The following is a 15,313-nucleotide window of genomic DNA, read 5'->3' as shown; positions in this document are numbered from 1 at the left end:
GGCTCGGGTGAAGCGTGATCGAGTCACTCGTGTGGACTGATCCCTGACTTAATCGTACCCATCAGGCCTTTGCAGCTTTATGCTGATGGGGGTTACCAGCTGAGAATTAGGCGTCTTGAGGGTACCCCTAATTATGGTCCCCGACAGTAGCCCCCGAGCCTCGAAGGGAGTGTTAGCACTCGCTTGGAGGCTTTCGTCGCACTTTTTTGCAAGGGGACCAGCCTTTCTCGGTTGCATTTTGTTCCGGTGGGTGCGCGCGAGCGCACCCGCCGGGTGTAGCCCCCGAGGCCTCGGAGGAGTGGTTACACTCCTTCGAGGTCTTAATACCTTGCGTAATGCTTCGGCTGGTCTGGTCGTTCCCTCATGCGAACTGGCCGTAGCCCGGGTGCACGGTCGGGGCCCAAGCTCTCGGGCTGGTATGTTGACGCTGTCAACGGTTTGGCCGGAGCCGGTTTTTGCGAGAGCAGCCCCCGAGCCTCTGCACAGGGCGAGAGGACGATCAGGGACAGACTCGACTTTTTACATACGCCCCTACGTCGCCTTTCCGCAAGGAGGAGGGGGGGAGTGCGCCATGTTACCCTCGATGGGCACCGAACATGGTGTCTCCGGTGAGCTGCAAGCGGGTAATCCGAGTGGACGTCCGTGCCCCGTTCGTTGGGGGTCGGCTAGGGGCCCAGAGGCACGCCCAAAAGTACCTGCGGGTGATTTGCCAGACCCGGTCCCCTGGCGACGGGGTCCGAGGGCTCGATGCCTCCCTCCGATGGGATTCCGTTACAAGATCGTTCCCGCTGGTCTCGGAAATGTCCTAGGGTACCTCGGGAGCGCAGCCCGAGCCTCGGTTATGTATCAAACGTACCCCTGGTCATCCCTCGCTCGGTGTCTGAGGCGACTGTGAACCCTTCGGGGGCCAGCCTTCGAACCCCTGATCAGTAATGGGCGCGGAGCCCGAGTAGCCTGAGGCGGCCATGGAACCCTTCGGGGGGCTGGCCTTCGAACCCCTGACCAGTAGTGGGTGTCGGGCCCACGCGATCTGAGGCGACTGTTGAACCCTTCGGAGGGCCAGCCTTCGAACCCCTGATCAGTAGGGGGGGCTCGGAGCCCGGTTCCTTCGCGGAGAAGGATCCTTTTCGGGGTATCCCCCTTTCCCGGTCCCTGTTGCAAGAGATAGAGAAAGAGAAAAAAGGAAAAGGATACGAAATCGAACGACGTGGCGTACCTTTTTTGACGCGGCTATTACGGCGAAGGCGAAGCGTCGCGCGTTCCTCCCGTCAGAGGCGCCGCCTGTCCCGCCGCGGAGTTAATGCGACGGGGCGAGTGGTTGGCGGGGCGGCCGTTACGCGTGCACGAGCCGTTTGAGGAACGGTTGTACCGCTTCGCGCTTTTTGAATCCCGCGACCGGTCCAGGCGGTGTGCTGGAAACGGTTTCGCCCTGGCCTTCATATACTTGAGAGGGGGTCCGGTGACGGTTCTTCGCTCTGCTCCCTTCTTTTCCCTTTAGGTTTTCGCAACCCGGGAAACTTTAGTCGGAGAAGAGAGAAACCTTTCTCCCTGCCCCCCGCGCCGCCATCTTCTCCATTTTGGTGATGGCGGATCGAGTGACCATAATCCCCCCGCGCGATCCGTGGCCCTTCTCCACGGTGACGGCGAGTGATCTGGAGGAGCTGGTCGGCGAAGGTTTGCTCCGCCCCCTCACCGACAAGCAGCGGCCAGAGTGGATTCCTCCCGTGGGCGGAGCCGCTCCTTCCCCACCGCCGGGGTATGTCGTGAGCTTCGTCTCCTTCCATGAGCGGGGATTTGGTGTGCCGACGGGCCGCTTTATGCGGGCCATCCTATTCCACTACGGGGTGGAGTTGCACAACCTCTCCCCCAACTCCATCTCGCAGGCCGCTATCTTCGTGGCGTTATGCGAAGGGTACTTGGGGATCGCTCCTCATTGGGATTTGTGGACTCATCTCTTCCTCGCCGAGCCTTTCGCCTTGTCGACGGGGGAGAGGAGGATCCGTGCAGCGGTGCGGGCCGGCGGCTGCATTCTCTTGTTGAGGCAGTCGCGGGCGTTGCAGTACATTCCTGCCATTCTTGCGTCTTCGAACAAGGGGTGGCAGCGCCGGTGGTTCTACCTCCGGAATGACGGTGAGTTGCTCCCACCGTTTTCCCAGCGAGTAGTTACGGCTGCCACCGACGCCTGGCGCCACGGGACCCCGCACGAGAGGCAGAAGAATCTCGAACCCCTTCTCCAGGCCCTGAAGGAGTTGCGGGAGGGGGGACTTACCGCTGCGGGAGTGATCGCCGCTATCCACCGTTGGAGGGTGCTTCCATTGGCGGAGCGGCGGCTGCCGCTCTGGGAGATGACCCCAGAAGCTGACTGGGAGGGCTCACGAATGTCCCCTGATCCTCTCCCCTTCAACGCCCTCCAATGGCGGGTGTCGGCCGCGATGGGGAAGCCGGACCCCCACGCATACTCCCAGCTTCGGATGCGCCCCGACCAGGGGTGCATGACTTTGGTGAGTGTTCGCTCCTTCCTTCTTCGTATATCTGGTCGCTCCGGGTCCTTACGATCGGGTTCCTTCCTCCCCTCCTTTTAGGATGTGGGGTGGCACAAACCCTCCCGGCCACGGGTCCCGGAGGACGCGGTGGACCGTGCAGCGCGGCGGGTCGCCGCGGAGGAGAAGAAGAAAAAGAAGGACGCGGAGAAGCCCCGGGCCCGCGATCGGAGGCGGGCTCGGGACGCCTTGGAGAAGCGCCGTCGCCACCAGGAGAGGGACGGACTCCCGAGGGAGCCGTCGCCGGAGACGCTCGACGACAATGACGACGATGATGATGATGATGAGGATGACATGGCCGCCCGTCTCGGCCTTGGCCCCGGCCTGGGGTGTGGCCAGGAGCCGTCGAGCCAGCCCCCGAGCGGGCCGACTCCGTCAGCCCCCGAAGTCGGGGCGTCGGGCTCCCGACCCGAGGCACGGGGGCGAACCGAGAGGTCACCTGACCCCTCAGCCAGAGGAGCTGAGGCAGTTCTGGAGGCCCAGGCCAAGGCGTCTGTTCCCAGGGGCCGCCGCTCGTGTCGGTGGCGCATGGGGGTGACCCTCAGGTCGTCGCGGCCGTGCCCGGGGAAACTGTCTCCCAGGCGCCCCAAGCAAGGGTGGAGCCGAAAGCGCCGGCGAAGCGGACCTCGGCGGCTGTTTCGGGAGCCGGGATCCAAGAAGGCTCCCCCCAGGCGCGGTGGATCATGGCCCGGAGTGGGTGAGTACCTCGGAACGTCTTCGTCTTGGCTTCTCATTCGTATGTCTCGGTTGTGATCCCCCCTCTTTTTTTATCCAGCAAGCGAAGTCATGGCCAGACCGACCTGGCACCCCGGAAGGCCCTCAAGACGGCGCCGAACTGTGTGGCCAGCGCCATTCAGCCGACCCTTTCGCGGGGTACTCCGCCATCGGGGGCTCGGGCGTCGCCAATCTCGGAGGAGCGGGCTCCCGAGGCCGGCTCTTCAGCCGAGGCGGCGATCGTGGTTGAGGAGGCGGCTGACGCCCACGCGGCCCTGAGTTCGCCTGTCGTGCCGGTCATGCCGGCGCCTGCCACCGCCGAGGTTGCCGCCGTCCCTGTCGAAGGGCGTCCAGTTGCCACCAGCGCCGGGATGGCTGATGCGTCGGCGCCCAAGACCTCAGAAGAGGTGGGCGCGGTCGCGCAATCCGTCCAGCCGGGTGACAGCCTCATCGCTGTGCGGCGGAGCCCCGAGGCCCGGCGCCCGTTGCTCCGATTCTGGACCCGCGAGGCCTCGGACCCCGTCTTCGTTCTCGATGATGAGCAGGAGGACCAGTCCTGGGGCGAGCTCCGCGAGTGCGCAGAGGCAACGGTGGGGTCGCTCCGGTCGTCGCTGGAGGTTTTCTGCAGAGACGTCCCCAAAATCCTCCAGGTAGCGGTTTCGGGCATACCTTTTTTCCTTTTGTGAGCGAGATACTGTTGTGACGCCCTGTTTCCTTTCCCCAGGATCTGACGGACCGGAGCGCCGCCAAGTCGTCGTTCATCCGCCGCGAGGTTGATGTCTGGGGCTCGCTGCGATCCCTAAGGTCTTCGCTCGCCGGGGCTACCACGCGCCTTTCTCAGCAGGATGCCAAGGTGGCGGACCTCCAGCTGCTCTGCGCTGACCTGAGAGCCGAGGCGGCAGCAGCGCGCGCGGAGGCGCAACAGCAGCGATCGGAGCTCGTCCAGGTCGTCGAGGAACGGGACCGATTTCAGGGTCGGGCTGCCGAGGCCGAAAGCCGAGCCGAGACCCTTGCGGCTGACTTAGCCGCGGCCCAGGTCGCGGCCTCGGAGCACCGTGCCCGAGCCGGAGGTACGTCTTGGTCCTCCTTGGTTCTTTTTCTTGTCCGTTTCCTTTGCTTGTGCTTGAGGTATTTCTCCTGGTTGCTTGCAGAGCTTGAGTCCGCCCTTGACGAGTCCGCCAAGGCGCTTGCTGAGGCGCTTGCCGGAGCCGCCGAGCAGAGGGAGGCGGACCTCGCGGCCATGTCCGAGGCCATCTCGGACTTTTATCGTGTCCTCGGCTCCGGCGACGTCCCTTCAGGAAGCTCCCCTCAGAGCCGCCTTCGAGCCTTGGGTGGTCACGCCCGCGGCAGAGTCCGCGAAGCGCTACACCACGGCGTCAGGCGGGCCTTCGCCGTGCTCGCTTCCCACTACGTTGTGGACCTGGAGCGGGTTAGTGAGGGGTACTGTCTTCCCGACGAAGACGATGCTGCTCTAGCGGAGGTCCAGCGGCTTGACGCGGTCGCCGCGGGTCCGAGCGCGGTGCTGGCGACCACCTTTGAGGCGGAGGTCCTTCCCCCTGCGACGCCACCGGAGGCCGAGATGGACCCCACCGACGGTGGGGATGGAGCTGAGGGCGCGGCTCCTTCCCAAGGCGGCGCCTAATTCTCGTTTGAACAGTTTCTTGTTGAATGTGCGCCTCACCGCGGCCGCTGAGGCCTGAACACTTTGTTTTTCTTGCATGGAGTCGTACTCTCCTTTGTTTCCATCTGCATGTTCGTTCCTGGCTCGTCAATAATAGGGTGGCTCCTCGAATTGGGTCATTCTTCGTGGCAGGTGATGAGTGAGGTATCCCTAACCCGGAGGCACGGGAGTTCCTCGGCTCAGTCGGCCTTGCCATTTTCATGTACCCGTGTTCGCTCCTCAAGACCCTGCTTCTGACATAGTCGGGAGAACGTAGCTGGGAGCACGCAAGAGGCCCCTTTTTTTGATTTAAAAAGATCTTGACGCAGAGGGGTTCCCCCCTTTTTAGCCCCCGAGGGAGGGTCGGGCTCTACCAAGGCGAGGCCGACCCTTCCTTGATGACCGAGGCGCAGAGGCTGCCTGACGGATCGGGCCCCGGCCCGGATATCCAGCGAGTGTTTGGCGACATCCCTCGATATGCCGGGCATGTCCGAGGGACTCCGCGCAAGGACGCCGGCGTTCGCGCGGAGGAAGTCGACGAGCACTGCTTCCTATTTGGGGTCGGGCCCGGAATCGATCCGGATCTGCTTGGTGGTGTCGCCACCGGGGTCGAGAGGGACGACCTTAACCGTCTCCGCTGGCTCGAAGTTGCCGGCATGGCGCTTCACGTCTGGCACCTCCTTGGAGAGGTTCTCCAAGTCGGCGATGAGGGCCTCGGACTCGGCGAGGGCCTCGGCGTACTCCACGCACTCCACGTCGCATTCGAACGCGTGTTTGTACGTGGGGCCGACGGTGATGACCCCGTTGGGGCCCGGCATCTTGAGCTTCAGGTAGGTGTAGTTGGGGACGGCCATGAACTTCGCGTAGCATGGCCTCCCTAGTACGGCGTGGTAGGTTCCTCGGAACCCGACCACCTCGAACGTCAGGGTCTCCCTTCAGAAGTTGGAGGGCGTCTCGAAGCAGACGGGGAGGTCGAGTCGCCCGAGGGGCTGGACGCGCTTCCCAGGGATGATCCCGTGGAAGGGCGCAGCGCCTGCTCGGACGGAGGACAGATCGACGCGCAGGAGCTTGAGGGTCTCGGCGTAGATGATGTTGAGGCAGCTGCCCCCATCCATCAGGACCTTGGTGAGCCTGACATTGCCGACAACGGGTTCGACGACGAGCGGGTATTTCCCCGGGCTCGGCACATGGTCGGGGTGGTCGGCCTGGTCGAAGGTGATGGGCTTGTCGGACCAGTCTAGGTAGACTGGCGCCGCCACCTTCACCGAGCAGACCTCCCGGCGCTCTTGCTTGCGGTGCCGAGCCGAGGCATTCGCCGCTTGCCCTCCATAGATCATGAAGTAGTCGCGGACCTCGGGGAACTCTCCTGCTGGGTGATCTTCATTCTTGTCGTCGTCGCGGGCCCTGCCACCCTCAGCGGGTGGCCCGGCCCTGTGGAAGTGACGCCGAAGCATAACGCACTCCTCGAGGGTGTGCTTGACGGGCCCCCGATGATAGGGGCACGGCTCCTTGAGCATCTTGTCGAAGAGGTTTGCACCTCCGGGGGGCTTCCGAGGGTTCTTGTACTCGGCAGCGGCGACAAGGTCCGCGTCAGCGGCGTCGCGTTTTGATTGCGACTTCTTCTTGCCTTTCTTCTTGGCGCCGCGCGGAGCAGACGCCTCGGGAGCCTCTTCCGATGGGCGGCCCTGGGGCTGCTTGTCCTTTCGGAAGATAGCCTCAACCGCCTCCTGGCCAGAGGCGAACTTGGTGGCGATGTCCATCAGCTCGCTCGCCCTGGTGGGGGTCTTGCGACCCAACTTGCTCACCAGGTCGCGGCATGTGGTGCCGGCGAGGAACGCGCCGATGACATCCGAGTCAGTGATGTTGGGCAGCTCGGTGCGCTGCTTCGAGAATCGCCGGATGTAGTCCCGGAGCGACTCCCCCGGCAGTTGCCGGCAGCTTCGAAGGTCCCAGGAATTCCCGGGGCGCACGTATGTGCCCTGGAAATTGCCAGCGAAGGCTTGGACCAAGTCGTCCCAGTTGGAGATCTGCCCCGGAGGCAGGTGCTCCAACCAGGCGCGAGCAGTGTCGGAGAGGAACAGGGGGAGGTTACGGATGATGAGGTTGTCGTCATCCGTCCCACCCAGTTGGCAGGCAAGGCGGTAGTCTGCGAGCCACAGTTCCGGTCTCGTTTCCCCCGAGTACTTCGTGATAGTAGTCGGGGGTCGGAACCGGGTCGGGAATGGCGCCCGTCGGATGGCCCGACTGAAGGCCTGCGGACCGGGTGGTTCGGGCGAGGGACTCCGATCCTCCCCGCTGTCATAGCGTCCCCCACGCCTGGGGTGGTAGCCTCGGCGCACCCTTTCGTCGAGGTGAGCCCGACGGTCGCGTCGATGGTGCTCGTTGCCGAGGTGGCCCGGGGCCACAGGCGCGGTGTTGCGCGTGCGCCCGGTGTAGACCGAGGCTTCCCGCATGAATCGGGAAGTCGCGGCATGAGGTTCCGAGGGATATCCCTGCCTTCGAGAGGCAGTGCTTTCGGCCCGTCGGGCCGTAGCGCCTTCCAGGAGATTCTTGAGCTCTCCCTGGATTCGCCGACCCTCGGTGGTTGATGGCTCCGGCATCGCGCGGAGGAGCATCGCTGCGGCTGCCAGGTTCTGACCAACCCCGCTGGATGCGGGCGGCGGCCTGACCCTGACATCGTTGGCGACGCGGTGCTGGAGACCTTGGGGCAGGTGACGTATTTCTCCGGCCAAGGGTTGGCCCGCCCATGCCTGCCCGACGTCCCGACGGATCGGCTCAAGCGCTCCTGTTCCCTCGTTGAGCCTGGCCTACGCCTCGCGGACTTGCTCGAGTTGTGGGTCGTAACCCCCCGCCGGAGCGGGGACCACAGCTAGCTCCCGTGGGATGTCGGCGCGAGGCACCGGCCTAGGAAGATCACCGTCCTCCGGCATGCCGAGATGGTTGCCTTCGGAGGGATCCCCTAGCTCGATGTGGAAACATTCGCGGTTTGGGCCGCAGCTCTCGTCGCCAAGGCTGCGGCTTCCGTCGGAACAGTCGGATAGGCAGTAGTCACATGCGGTCATGAAGTCCCGCATGGCACTGGGGTTGCCAAGTCCGGAGAAATCCCAACAGATGTTGGGATCGTCATCTTCCTCGGACCCAGAGGGCCCGAGGTTGAGACGTCCGTCAGCCGGTCCCAAGGCGACCGCATACGAAACCCCAGTGGGGTTGCATTCGCCTCAATGAGAGCGCCCGCCAAAACGAGGTCGTTTGGCGGGTTGAGGCCGAGTCGAAATGACGCAAGATGGGAGTTAGTCGGTACCTTTGGGTCGACGAGGGGCGACGTAGTCACATCGGGGACTGGTTGCACCGTCATCTCAGGTACGAGGGCGACGTCCTGCAGGCTTTCCGCGAGCGCGCCGGCGTCGTCTTCTTGTTCGGGGTCAGCGTGTCGCGGGGGGACGGCGCTTGCCTCCGTCTTGAACGCGAGGTCGACGTCCGGCGTGCCTTCCGTCGGGGCGTCGGGGGCGTCGATTCGCTCGACGGCCAACGAAGCGCGGCCTCCCGCCTAGCCTTGATGGCCCCGCCTCCTCCTCCGTTGGCGGGGGAGAGGACGGAGCGAGCCCGAATGTTGCTCTTCCACCACGCGAGGAAGATGTCGTCGATTCCGCCGCCGGCGGGCGGGTTGTCGGCCGCCATTGTCGTCGTCGCGCGGCGGTGGAAGAAGTATCATGTCATAGCTGCCGTCGAAGGACATGAACTCAAGAGTTCCGAAACGAAGCATCGTCCCGGGCCAGAGAGGTTGCTGGAGACTGCCCATCTGGAGCTTGACGGGGAGCTGTTCGTCAGCACGCAGCAGGCCCCTACCTGGCGCGCCAACTGTCGGCGTTTCGAGACAGGGGGGTCCCTAAGCCGACGAGTGAGTGTGCTGCGTGCCCCAGCCCAGATGGGTCGAGCGCGTGGGCGAGCGCGAAGGGGGGAGAGGCGAGGTGGCCGGAGTCGAGCGTGAGAGAGGTGGAAGTCCCGCGGCCTTCGTGTTCGTCCCGCGCCCAGGTCAGGTGCGCTTGCAGTAGGGGGGTTACAAGCGTCCACGCGGGTGAGGGAAGCGAGCGGCCCCAAGAGAGCGCCTGTCCCGTCCTCGGTCCCGCGCGGCCAACCCTCTCTAAGAAGGCCCTGGTCCTCCCTTTTATAGTCGTAAGGAGAGGATCCAGGTGTACAATGGGGGGTGTAGCAGAGTGCTACGTGTCTAGCGCAGAGAGAGCTAGCGCCCTAGGTACATGCCAATGTGGCAGCCGGAGAGATCTTGGCACCTTGCTGGCGTGATGTCGTGGCTGTCGGAGGTGCGACGGAGCCTGGCGGAGGGACAGCTGTTGGAGCGGTCGAGTCCCTGCTGACGTCGTCCTGCTTCCGTAAGAGAGCTGGGGGCCGCCGTCGTCACAGAGCTGGTGGAGCGCCATCATTGCCCATCCGGCGGAGCTGGCCGGATGGGATGCCGGTCTTGTTCTCCGTGACCCGAGTCGATCCGGGGTAGGATGATGATGGCGCTCCCTATTGACGTGGCGGGTCTGTGCCCTAGGCAGGGTGACGTGGGGGCTCCTCCGAAGCCGAAGTTGAGTCTGTCTTCTGTTGCCGAGGCCGAGCCCGAACCATGGGGTCGGGCGAGGCGGAAGTCGTTCGGCCGAGGCCAGGGCAGAGTCCGAGCCCTGGGGTCGGGCGAGGCGGAGTTTCATCGTCTTCTGGGTCTTGGCCAGAGTCCGAGCCCTGGGGTCGGGCGGAGCGGAGTTCGCCGTCTTCCGGGTCTTAGCCCGAGTCTGAGCCCTGGGGTCGGGCGGAGCGGAGTTCGCCGTCTTCCGGGTCTTAGCCCGAGTCTGAGCCCTGGGGTCGGGCGGAGCGGAGTTCGCCGTCTTCCGGGTCTTAGCCCGAGTCCGAGCCCTGGGGTCGGGCGGAGCGAAGTTCGCCGTCTTCCAGGTCTTAGCCCGAGTCCGAGCCCTGGGGTCAGGCGGAGCGGAGTTCGCCGTGGCGCCTTTGGCAAGGCCTGACTGCCTGTCAGACTCACTCTGTCGAGTGGCACCGCAGTCGGAGTGGCGCAGGCGGCGCTGTCCTTCTGTCAGACTGGTCAGAGGAGCGGTGGAGTGACGGCGGTCACTTCGGCTCTGCCGGGGGGGCGCGTGTCAGGATAAGGGTGTCAGGCCACCTTTGCGTTAAATGCTCCTGCAATTTGGTCAGTCGGTGTGGCGATTTAGTCAAGGTTGCTTCTGAGCGAAGCCAAGGCCTCGGGCGAGCCGGTGATGTGTCCGCCGTAAAAAGGGGGGCCTCGGGCGAGACGGAAGTCTCTCGAGGTCGGCTGCCCTCAGCCGAGGCTAGGCTCGGGTGAAGCGTGATCGAGTCACTCGTGTGGACTGATCCCTGACTTAATCGTACCCATCAGGCCTTTGCAGCTTTATGCTGATGGGGGTTACCAGCTGAGAATTAGGCGTCTTGAGGGTACCCCTAATTATGGTCCCCGACAATAGTCTCACAATGAAATATGTTGATCATCCTCCCTCCATTCCAAAGAAAATTACAATCGAATCAAGTCAGGAAGTATTCACTGTTGAAATCCCCCGTACCGGGAATAATGCCAACAAGCCGAGGCAGTCTATTGCTCCAGATGTTGATACACCAAAACAAATGAAGCAACTTTATGTTAGGCGTAATACAAAGCGGTCTGCAGGACACGGGAAAAGACAAACTGATGTAAGTGAAAACATAGATGATGATGATGAGTTCATGGCTGCACCCAAGAAGAATCGACATGTCAAATTTGATGAGAAACCAATGTCTCCTCAGCGACAATCGCCACGTAGACATGTTATTTACCATTCACCAAATATGCCAAAGCAAAAAAAATTGTTGAAGAGGCAACTATCAAGCAAACAAATATGGTGAAGAATAGAAACGAAAAGAAAACCAGGGATAGAAGAAAATAGGTTGGTGGCAATGGCATCTAATTGTATTAATGCAACAGTTATTTTTATGGATATTTAATCATGTTGGCGTCAGCTAATTACATGTCTCTTATTTGGTAGTATATGTTGTCTTCATTTAATATTTATGAATCAAAATCATTCATGTGGTTTTATGCCTTTTTCAGTTTACCAACATGCATTTTTGTGACCGATCATTTTTTTTATTATATTTGTTTACATGTTTTTATTTTTTTCACACAGAAACTGAACATCCGGTGCATCCTCTATGATGTCATAATGTCTATATGGATAATGATTGACCGTCAATGCGAGGCTGTTGTATGATCTAAAATTTTTCATAATTAATTATTACAGGATATACTTAACATCGAAGAGCGAGAGCAATACAACAAGGATCCTCAGGCATTTTAAATAAGTATATTATCTGATTACCTGGCTCGCAATCTTCCTTCGGACTACGAGTTTAAAAAATGCAAATGTGTATGTCACAACACTTTTTCCTTTCTTATCTTGTTTCAATTGCATATTAATGTTTACTATATTCAAATTTTTTATCAATATTCCACACTGATCGTTTTGATAATATTTTTTTTACTTCCAGTTAATGATACCAATGTTACGTCGGGGACATTGAACATTATATGTTGTTAACTTCCATAGGCGCTGCATAGATATCTTAGACTCCAACCCATATGGTCCTGGAATTGGCGGCACCACCTGGAAACATTATCACAATGAAATCATAACTTTTGAGAAGAGAAAGTATGCTTGGTCTAGATTGATGATGTCCCGACTCAGCATGGGAATGCAACTAGCTAGGCCGAAGGAAATGCTTCCTAAATTTGGGAATTTCAAGATCGATCTTGTTAAACACTGCCCAACTATGCCAGTAGGCTCAAATGATTGTGGCTTCTTTGTCACCAGATACATTATCTTTTATGAATATACAGAAGGGTATATGGCTGATGAGATTGACACGGTATTCTAACTGATATTTCCACACTTAATATACATCCATTTAAAACTTTAATTTTATTCTGACATGTATAGTTGTATTGCAGGACCTATCCCTTGAGAACCGTGCTACTCTTCTACATTACTTGACATTCCACAGTCTGAACAAGATCAAACCACTCCCAGCTGATATTAGGAGGTTCAGTTATGATCGACACAATGAAGCCTCTAATTAGACTGAATAACATGTAGTACTAGCTATGCTTTTAGGCAGATGAAACAAGTGTGTTTATAACACTAGGCATGTTGTGTTAGCTGGTCTCACAAAACTAGTCTTTTGGTTGGTGAATTCTGGGTTTAATCGTCATGAACATCTTAAATGACGTATGACATTATGTTTATGTCATTTTCCATCTAAATCTAAGCTATATGTTCCTCCTACATGTACTATTTTTTCCCTTTTAATCCTCGTTTTCAGCTCATCGTGTATTAAATATTTATGCACATCATATACAGCTACTATACTGTATATGCAACATCCCAATAAAACGTGTTCAATGTTTATAAACTTATAATTGCTACAAGTAACCCCGACGCCTCAACATAATTTTTTTACTATATACAAACTACAGCTCTATGAAAATTACGTTGTTGTATATGTAGTTTTACGAACGATCATTCGGCTTAGTATGCATGTTAATATTCATTATTTACGAAATACTACATTCCAACGTTTATTTCTTCGTTCAGCTTCAGTCCCATTTTATATGCGATTTAGTATATTTCGATGCCATTTAAAATTTACCAAATAACATCATAACAACAAACCATACTGAACCACGTTATTATCCACTTTATATCCATCTCATAAATTTTTAACAGTAATAAACAATCCATCCAACACAAATTCAATTACATTTCACTATCTGACTCATCACTTGTACCTAGACTTATTGCATGCTTCTTTGAAGTAGTTGTTTCATTCCATTCTAGAGCTCTCAACGTATTAATGTTTCTCGACCTTAGCGGACGCCCTCTTTCTTGGGTTAGCAAGGATTACCAAATGAGCTATATTTTCTTCGATTGAAAGGCAAGTTCTGCTATTATGACCATCTGCAACTCCGCACTTCTTGCACCTTCTGTTCATCTTTTTTTTCTCCTTTGGCGCCTAATTTTACAGTCCTTGCCTCATCGTTTATAATTGTTCTTCCTTTTGGTTTCACATTTATTGGTTTATCCATACTTACTCCTCCAATGTTAAAATCTAGCTTCTGCATAATAAATAAAAACATACACCTCAGTTGTGCCCTTCAACACATTGGTTGTTATTGATACTGCATTGTATTTTTGTTTATTACCTTCCTAGACTATTTGTCCGTTTCGCAACCACCCCATCCTTCTATTCCAATGCCTCCCACCATTTTTCTTATGCCAACGACATCCTGTCAACATATTAGAGTGTCATAATTTATTATGGTATTTAACATAAATACAATTCTTATGTTGCATAAATTTTTACATATTCAACTCTTACTAAAGCATTTGATGCACCAGGCTTACACCCAACTTTATCACCCACGGTTTCATGACCAATGTCCTGCAACACAGACATATTCTAATACAATAAACCTTACCAGCAATGTTACAATAAAAATTTATTCAAATTTATTCAAACACATAATTTTATTACATTTTGTTCAGATTGTTCAGTTTGGCCGCTTGATCCCACAACCCCAGCAAATACACCCACCTCCTGCACTCAATAATAATACAATTATTAATTACTTAGTATATACATATATGAAATCAAGTAGATCAAAGTTCACCCATCACCTGATTTTCATCACAATCAATACCATCGTTGCTGTCATCACACCCTATATCAGGTTCTATTCTTGACAAAACTCGTACCAGTTCGTCTAATGTATCAAGTGCCTTTTCATATCCTGCTTTGGACATACTTGCATGATGAATAACCTTCATTGTTTTCGTTAGCAACATTTTCTGTCTATATGATTTAGTAATCCCATCTTTTCCTTTAGAATTTTTTTTCTAATCTGTCAAATGGAACGTCCTGTCTAGCTAAATTAGTATATCTTTGCAGGATGTACTCTTTTGGTATTCGATATATCTGAAGGTGCATAAAAGCTTTCAATAAGTGTACACAAAGAAGACCTGCATATATCATTGTGTAATGTTTTATCAGGTTACCTATCCAACATGTACAACATTAATATTATTAGGTTTAGAAAACTAACCTGTATGTTCCCAATTCTTGCACTCGCAAGTATACTTACCGTCGTCCACGTTTACTACAACTTTGAACTGGTGTTGTCCCCACACAATTCTACATGACCTATTCGTGTGTTGCACCACCCAATCATTTGGTCCACCCTCTGGATCTTGGGATATTTTGTACGCAGTGGCATATTTCATTGCATCCTCAAATCTATTCATAATGGCTCTAGTGTATGCCCTTGCAACTCTGGTCTCAAACATATATAAGGTATCAGTTGCTTTATTTCCCTACAATAATTAACTCTAATCAATATTAAAACGTCGTATATTAAAGTATTTATTTTTTACATACCTTGCACACCAATGCTTCCTTCGACTCCTTCATCTTCCTGTTATGTAACAATTTCATAATTTGTTTTGCAAATACATGTAGTGGAGTGCTTGCATCCACAAGATAGCTCTTCACTAGTTTGTTCATGCTCTCACTTCGTTGTGTTGAAACCATAACTCCACAAAAATCTTTAAAAAAATGCAGGTATCCAATCATTCCAAATTTCATAAAGTTTCCTTAGCACAACATCTTCATGTAGTTTAAATTCATCAAGCATCATAGCCCATGCAGATCCAAACTCATACGGTGTCAGTGGATGATGCACAATAGATTGAAACTTGGTTTTGAAGTCTTGCTCCGAAAATCTTGCATATAATTCATTAAGTAATGGCATAAATCTGTTCTGGACATGCCATAAACAAAGTCTGTGAATTGTATTTGGGAACACCTTTCGTAGTGCAACTGGCATCGCGGGATCTTGATCTAAATCATATGTCATAAAAACTATTAATTTAACTTAATATTTCCAAATCGATACATATTCAGTAAATTCAATAAAATTTCATACCTGTTAGCATAACCCGCGGACCTTCAAAGCCCATGCATGTTTTGAATGCATTAAAAGCCCATTCGAATGTATCTAAAGTCTCATCCCCGAGTAACACAAAACCAAACAATGTGCAATGAAGATAATGGTTAGCTCCAACAAACATTCCTAGTGGTTTGTCGTACATATTTGTTTTATGTGTTGTATCAAAAGTTACAGCATCACCAAAATCAACATATTCTGCCTGCATGCTAACATGTGACCAAAAAATGCTTTTTATCTTCCCTTCGACATCAAGTTGAAAGTCGCAAAAAAACTGAGGGTTCTGTTTTTTGCACATAGAAAAATATTCCAAAAGCTTAGATACATCATTAGCACAAC

This window comes from Zea mays, chromosome 10 (genome assembly GCF_902167145.1).
Source record: "Zea mays cultivar B73 chromosome 10, Zm-B73-REFERENCE-NAM-5.0, whole genome shotgun sequence".
Lineage (NCBI taxonomy): Eukaryota > Viridiplantae > Streptophyta > Magnoliopsida > Poales > Poaceae > Zea > Zea mays.
This window is presented reverse-complemented; position numbering follows the sequence as displayed.